The sequence below is a fragment of the Onychostruthus taczanowskii genome, unplaced genomic scaffold (assembly GCF_017590055.1).
Source record: "Onychostruthus taczanowskii isolate IOZ18803 unplaced genomic scaffold, ASM1759005v1 scaffold233, whole genome shotgun sequence".
Classification (NCBI taxonomy): Eukaryota; Metazoa; Chordata; class Aves; order Passeriformes; family Passeridae; genus Onychostruthus; species Onychostruthus taczanowskii.
In genome coordinates this window covers 19,793-28,076 of record NW_024499607.1, presented here as the reverse complement: position 1 = coordinate 28,076, position 8,284 = coordinate 19,793, and positions in this window count along the sequence as shown.

Genomic DNA, 8,284 nt, shown 5'->3' with positions numbered 1-8,284 from the left:
CTGCTGACCGGGAGTGCTCCCTGCAGCGCTCCCTGCTGGCCGGGAGTGCTCCCTGCAGCTCCCCCTGCTGGCCGGGAGTGCTCCCTGCAGCGTCCCCTGCTGGCCGGGAGTGTTCCCTGCAGCGCCCCCTGCTGGCCGGGAGTGTTCCCTGCAGCATTCCCTGCTGGCCGGGAGTGCTCCCTGCAGCGTCCCCTGCTGGCCGCGGTTATAATGCCACAAGAACAAACAGCGCTGAGCGGGAGGGAAAGTTCTGGTTTTGTGTTGTTTGTTCTGTTCTGGTTTATAAATTTCCTAGTAAAAAGCTGTCATTCCTTTTCCTACGTTTTTGCCTGGAAGCCCCATCATTTTTGAAATTAAAAAAGTTTTAGCGATGGCTCTTCTTTCCATTCCGAGAAAGTTCCCATTTTCCTTGGGAGATATTTCTCGTTTAAATGAGTTGCCAGCTCCTGGGTTCCAGTGTGGACAGGACAGACAAACTGAGAGAAGACAGGGTAAGGGTCTTGGCCACCTCCTGCTCTGTCTTTTAAGCCAGCTGGGCCACCAAGGTGGCACTTCTGGTCACCCTGTCACCCAGGAGTTGTCTTTGGCAGAGCGTCGCACTGTGCCATGGCTGACTGTCATGGCACTGTGCCATGGCTGACAGACTGACTGTCAGATGGGGCCCTGTCTCACCAAAAGCAAGGCCTGACCCACCCCTGCCACACACAGGTGTTCCAAAATGTCTTGAGACATCAAACTTTTCCTGTCTCTGACACCCCATCCTGTGCCATGTCTTGATCCTGACTGCCCTGGCAAAGGGGGAAGGTTCCAGAACCCCCACAGGGCCTTGGTGACATTCTTCTGTGGGGAACACGGCAGAGGAGGGGTTTGGGACAGGGGACAAGAAAATCCAGAGCATCATGATGGCTGCTTTGGCCATCAGAGCAGTGAAGGTCCAGGGCCCTGCCAGGTTCATCTGGTGGAGGAAACGTGCTGGGGGAAATGTCTAGGGTTTGTCCCTTTTTGGGGGCTTTCCCTGGAAATTGTTCCATTTGTGACCATTTGGACTCTGAACCTTGTTGCTGTTGCTGTTGGTTTTATTCTGTCTCGTTGCTGTTTCAGGAAATTGTTCTTCTCTCAGCCATTTCGGATCTTTGTGCCTCCATGGGGAGGGAGATGGGCAGTTTTTAGTGGCAGCACCCACTGTGTGGGTGCCCATGGGTGGGGACTCCCAGTGCCCCCAGTTCCCCCCAGTGTCACAGCATATTCCTGTCGATGTCACCGGATTCACGTGGTCGCACGTGGGGTCCCTGCAGCTCCGCATAGGTCACCTGGGGATCCTGGAGTGTGGTGGCACGGGGGGACGCTGCGAGAGACATGGGCTGTGGGATCTGGGTGGGGGTGACATTTGTGGGTGACATGTCCCTCTGCATGTGTCCCCCCTGTACTCACTCCCTGCCTTCTTGGTGACAATGACGTGGGTGTACAGCACCTCCCCCTCCTCTGGGGTTGCTGTGGGTTCCGAGGGGGGCCTGAGGGAATAAAGGGAAAATGTAGGAGGGAATGGGAGGTCTTGGGGCTTGGGGTAAAAGGGGAGATGGTGGTTTGAGCCCCCCACTCACCTTTCCTGGTGATTCCTGGCAGCTGCAGAGGAACGAGGGGAGGGGTGACTGCGGGGTCCCAGGGCACTGGCCCCTCTCAGGATTCCTGAGTCCCCACGGGAGTCTCAATTCCTCACAGGACTTCCAAGCAGCCCTGAAGACTCCAAGAATTCATGAACCTCCCCAGTGCCCCTGGCCAAATCTGCCTCAAGATCCCAAAACCCAGCAAAACAGAGACTCCCTCAAACACCCCCAGGGACCTAGAAAGAACCCCCAACATCCCAGCAGGACCCTCCACCAAACCTTGAAGTCTCCCAGCAAAGCTCCCAGTTCAGGGGCAGTGGGTGCTGCACTATCACTCCCCAGCTCTGGGGGCCTCTACAGCTCCCTGGGACCCCTGTGCCCCCATTGTCACCCACCCACACGGTGCCACCAGTGACAGGCCACAATGACACCCATGAGCAGGAACAGGAACAAAAGGGTCCCACCAACCCCAGCAGCCACTGCAAGAAACAGAGGGGGACACATCAGGGTCACCACTCACCTCAGGTGCCTTGCACCCCCCCAGTGACCCCGTATGACCCACCTGTACCCCAGTGTCCCTGTGGTGTCACCACCAGGGCCAGCTCTGGGCTGAGTGCCCGGAACACACGGTGCCCGTCCTGTCCCAGCTGGTTGGTGGCCATGCACTGGTAGGTGCCCGAATGGCCCACATCGATGTCCCTGAGCTCCAGGAGGGGACCTCGGGACACCTCCTGCCCATTGTGCAGCCAGGTGAAGGTGACAGGGTCTGAGCCCACCTGCACCGAGCAGCGCAGGGTCACGGGGTCACCTGCATGCACCTGTTTTTCCATGGGACTTAGGGTGATGGTGGCATTGGCCACAGGCACTGTGGGGACACAGACAGGGCTGAGGCCACAGGGAGGGGTTGGCAGCTGGCAGGGGGAAGGGGGGATAGGGACAGGGGGATGGGTGTGATGGGGGATGTTGGGGATGGGGTCACACCACGGAGGGGGGAGGGGACACAGGAGAGATGCGGGGGAACCCAGCAGAGGTGTCTGAAGCACATGAACATAGACAGGCAAGGGACCCGAGGGGTCTCTGGGGGCTCCCCGTACCCATCCCCGCACTCACTGCGCACCGTGACGCGGAGCCGGGCGCTAATCTTCCACACGGCCCCCCGCTTAGAGCGCACCTGGCAGCTGGAATTCCCCGAGTGGGAGAGCCCCACAGTGGGCACCAGCAGCTGCGGGAACCCCTGCAAGTCCCCCACCACCTGCCCATTGCGGTAGAACATGTGCAGGAGAGGGGCTCGGGGCCGCAGGGGGCTGAGGGTGCTGAGGCAGCTGAGAGTCAGGGGGGACCCCTTGGTGGGCTCGGGGGGACCCTCCAGCACTGGCAGAGAGAAGAGCTCAGGGAAGCAGATGGGAGGGGGATTTGTGGGCCTGAGACCCTGGGGATGGCAGTGGGGGTGTCGGGGTGGCAGCTGTGGCGTGCTCACCGTGCACTGTCACTGTCACTGGCGCTGACTTGTGCCACCCCCAGACTTCCACCTGGCCCTTGCAGCTGTACTGGCCGCTGTGCTTCAGCTGCAGAGGGGACAGGGACAGCTCGGTCCCATCTGGGAACACCCCCAGTTCTGTCTCCTCGCGGTAGAAGGACACCGAGGTGACCGTGTAGTTCCGCCAGCCCCGGCAGCGCAGTGTCACCTTGTCCCCCTCCAGCAGGGCCCGCACTGGCACCTGCAGCACCAGCAGGTCTGGGGGACAGAGGGGACCTGTCACACCTGATGGCACTGGGAACCCCTCACTGGGTCTCACCCAGCGCACCAGGGGTCCCCAATTCCAACACGGGGTTCCGCACACTGGGATGCTCTGGGATGTCCCCAGAGCAGGGGGATGGGCTCTGATCACACAGGAGGTGACCCATGGAGCAGAGCCCACCCAGAGCCCTCGGGGTTCCTGCGGGTGCCAGGCTGGGGACACCAAACCCCCCTCACCATGTGGAACTTTCACGGGGGGGCTGAGCCCAGTGCCGGGTCTGTCACATGTGTAGGTGCCACTCTCGGTGACAGTGATATTGTCGTGTCCCTGCTGCTTCCATTGCTGCCCGTCCTTGTACCAGGTGGTGGCACCGGCAATCCCTGAGCCCTGGCAGGTCAGTGTCACCAGGTCCCACCACACTGGTGGCCTCCAGGGGGGCTCCACGAGGATCTGGGTGGTCTGGGCACCTGTGGGTGACAGGGGACACCAGCCTGCCAGGGGACACCAGACTGCCAGGGCCAGCGCAGGGCTGGGGACAGCGGGGTGGGGACATGGCATCCGCCAAGGACTCACCAGCGAGGTCGAAGGTCTGTGCTGGAAGGGAGAAAGGACAGGGCTGGGTGGGGGTGGCACTGCAGGGAGAGCAGCATGGGGGCAGGGTGTGGGGACTGTCCCCAATCTGTCCTCATGGAGACAGCAGTTCTTGTGGGAAAATGTGTCTGTGTGCCCCCCAAAAGATTTGCAGGGCCAGGGGACACGTCTGTGTCACAGCCACCCATGCACCACATCTGTGTGGCACAGACACCTTGGGAACAGGGTCACTGCAGCCACCCTGGGCAGGGGCAGAACATGGGGACACCGTGGACACCCTGGGCATGAGGACACCATGGACACAGCCCATACTGGCCCAGGTCACCCCCACCAGCTCATGATCCCATCCCCATGATCCTATCCCCATGGTCGCATCCTCATGGTTCTTGTCTCCTTCTGTCCCTGCATCCGAGTTCCCTTGTCCCTATCCCTAGAGCTACCTGAGCCCAAAGGTGCCAGTCCCTGTTTTTGTGTGTTGTCATGGTCTGCCTCAGTTTCCCCAGTTCTTCCCCTGAAGTTTCCTTCCCCAGGTGATGTGTCAATCTCCTCTCCTTTCCCCACCCTTGACCCCTGCTGGGCAGCGTCTATCAACCCAGAAATTCCAAGGGGATCGCCGAGTGATTGGCAGGTTCAAAGGATGCTTTCCAACCCCTGGGGGGCCATTGGCCAATCCAGGTGTCCCTCTCACCTGAGACCCCCTCTCCCCATAGCTGGGTGGTGGTCCCTGTGTTCCCTCCCCTTCCCCTCTCCCCAGGTACAAGGGCAAGCACACCACGCGGTGGGGAGTTCTGTTGGAGTTGTTGCAGGACTCAGGGGCCATGTGGCTCAAAACAAAAAGTCTGGATTAAAAACTCTCCATCAGGACCCACGCCTTCCTTCACCATTGCCTTAAAGGTTTCTCCAGCTCAGGGAGGCCTGAGGAGTGACCCTCTTCAACAGCAAGCTCCAGCCGTAAGCACTGGAGCTCGGGACGTGCCCAGACTTGTCCCCACATGCACACAGCTAGCCAGAGCGTCTCTGGGGTGCAAAACACCGCAGGTGCCGCGATTGGCTCAGCAGCTGGGGCCAGACAGACCAAGGCAGTCCCGTTCAGTAATACTGGTAAAATCCAATAAGTTCCCACGTTCCTGTCCCCACATCCCCATCATCCAAAGCCATCCTACATCAGTCACAGTCCCACCAAGGTCCACTGTGGGTAACATGGACTGGCTCTGCTGGCCATGGGGACCTCAATGGAGACCACAGCCCCCTGTGCCCCCTCTCCTCCCTATCCCCATCCCAGGGGTGTCAGGCCCCTGCCGAGGTCACTCACCCCACAGGAGCAGCGCCACCTTCCCGACCATCCCAGTGTCCCCAGCCATGTGGACTGGCTGTCACTCGCTGCTGTGGCCACCGCTCCCCTGGCTGGCGGATCTTCGGATGAAGGGGAAGGAAGCGAGGTCACATCTCGTCCTCACGTGTAGGTGGCCCTTGGTGGGGGCAGGGTGGCCACAAGCTGGGGACCGGATGGGGATGAGGCTGAGTGGGACAAGGTGAAATTTGGGGTTCCCAGGAGTCGGGGGCTTGGTGGGTTTGGGGAAGCAGGGATCAGTGTCCAGGGAAATGGGGGTCCTGAGGAGGGGGAGTCATCAGGGATGGGAGTGCCATGGGAATGATGGACCCCAGGGCTAGGGGGACTCAGGGATGGGAGTCCCAGTGGAACATGGGCTCCAGGGATTCGGGGTCATGGGATGTGTGTGCCAAGAATGGAGTGCAGGGGGTATGGGGGGGTCCAGCGGGCATGGTGGTGGTGGGAGTATGAAATCCTGGGGGAAGGGAGATTGCAGGGGATGGAATGAACAGCAGAGGGTTCCTTGGGAATGGGGGTGCTGGGCCATGGAGATCCTGGGGAATGTCCTTCCACGGATGGGGGTCCCAGGCAAGGTGGGACAAAAGGAATAGGGTTCCCATGATGTGATTTCCAGGGGAATGGAGGGCAGTGGTTGGGTGTGCCCGTGGTTCACAGCTCCTTCCCTGGGTGCCTCAGATTTTGGTGTGACCCAGAGGCCAGCAGAGCCTCCATAAGGTGCCAGCAGCCTGGGGGTCACCCCAGACAGATTCCGAGGGGCTCTGGGTGTTTGGAGCTGCTGCAGAGGTGAGAATTCTGTGGGGGGAAAAGGCCTGCCTGTGGTTTGCTCAGCCCTGCAAGAAGCACAAAACCCAAAGCGAGCCCAAGCAGTGGCTCTGTGAGGGCCTTTGATGGTTTTCAGAACAGGGCTGGCTGGAACGTGGGTGGGACAGATACCCAAACAAAAGACAGAGTCAGGGACTTGGCCCCCTCATACTCTGCCTTTTAAGCCAGTTGGTCCACCAGGGGCTCTTTCCCCAGGTGGCACTTCTTGTTACCCAGCCACTCAGGAGCTGGCTTTGGCAGAGTGTCACACTGTTCCCAGTGTGCCGTGGCTGACAGACTGATGGACAGACAGGGCCCTGTCTCATCAAAAGCACAGCCTGACCCACCCCTGTCACACACGGGTGTTCCAAAATGTCTTGAGACATCAAACTTTTCCTGTCTCTGACACGCCACCCTGTGTCGTGGCCTGATCCCAACTGCCATGGAAGGGGAGAGGCTCTGGAAAACCCACAGGGCCTTTGTGACACCCTCATGTGGGGAACACAGAAGAGGAGGGGTATGAGACAGGGGACAAAAGAATCCAGAGTCTCCTGAAGGCGGCTTTAGCCATCAGAGCAAGGAAGGTTCAGGGGCCTGCCAGGTTCCTCTGGTGGAGGAAACATGCTGGGGGAAATGTCTGGGGTTTGTTCATTTGTGGGGGATTTCCCTGGAAATTGTTCCATTTGTGACCATTTGGACTCTGAACCTTGTTGCTGTTGCTGTTGGTTTTATTCTCTCCCATTGCTGTTTCAGGAAATTGTTCTTCTCTCAGTCCTTTGGGATCTTTGTGCCACCACAGGGAGTTAGAGGGCAGTTTTTAGTGGCAGCACACACATGAGTGGGTGCCCATGGGTGGGGACCCCCAATGGCCCCAGTGCCCCCCAGTGTCACAGCACATGCCCATCAATGTCACCGGGTTCCCACAGTCGCCCCTGGGGTCCAACAGAGCTCCGTGTAGGTCACCTGGGGATCCTGGAGGGTGGTGGCACAGGAGGATGCTGCGAGAGACACAGGCTGTGGGATCTGGGTGGGGGTGACACTAGTGGGTGACGTGTCCCTCTGTGTGTCTCCCCCCTGTACTCACTCCTTGTCCTCTTGGTGACCACAAAGTGGGTGCACAGCACTTCCCCCTCCTCTGGGGCTGCTGGGGGATCCGGGGGTGCCCTTAGGGAATAAAGGGGATGTGTGGGAGGGAATGGGAGGTCTTGGGTGTTGTTGTAACGGGGGAGAGTGTGGTTTGAGCCCTCTACTCACCTTTCCTGGTTCTTCCTGGCAGCTGCAAAGGAAAGAGGGGAGGAGTCACTGTGAGGTCCCCAGCGCCCTGAACCCTCTCAGAATTCCTGAACCCCCACAGGACCTTCCATTTCCCTCAGGACCCCCAAGCATTGTTGAAGCCCCCCAGAATTCATGAACGTCCCCAGTGCCCCTGGCCAACTCAACCTCAAGAACCCATAGCCCAGCAGTGACAGAGACACCCCAAAAGCCCCCAGGGCTCCTGAAAGTACCTTAATATCCCTGCACAACCCTCCAACATTTCCCCAAACCCTACAGGGCCCCCAGCCAAAGTCACAGTTTTGGGGCAGTTGGTGCTGCCCTATTGCTTTCCAATCTGGGGGCCTCTAGAGCTCCCTGGGACCCCAGTCCCCCCATTGTCACCCACCCACTCGGTGCCTCCAGTGCCAGACCACAATGACACCCACGAGCAGGAACAGGAACAAAAGGGCCCCACTGACCCCTGCGGCCACTGCAAGAAACAGAGAGGGACACATCAGGGTCACCCATCACCCCAGGGGCCTTGCACTACCTAGTGATCCTGTGTGACCTCACCTGTGACCCAGGGTGAGCCAGGAGTCCCCTCCAGGGCCAGCTCTGGGCTGAGTGCCCGGAACACGCGGTGCCCGTCCTGTCCCAGCTGGTTGGTGGCCACGCACTGGTAGGTGCCCGAATGTCCCACATCGATGTCCCCGATTTCCAGGAGGGGACCGCGGGACACCTCCTGCCCATTGTGCAGCCAGGTAAAGGTGACAGGGTCTGAGCCCACCTGCACTGAGCATTGCAGGGTCACGGGGTCACCTGGATGCACCTGGTGTGCCAGGGGACTGAGGGTGATGGTGGCATTGGCCACAGGCACTGTGGGGACACAGACAGGGCTGAGGCCACAGGAAGGGTCTGGCACCCAATGTTGGGGGATAGGGACA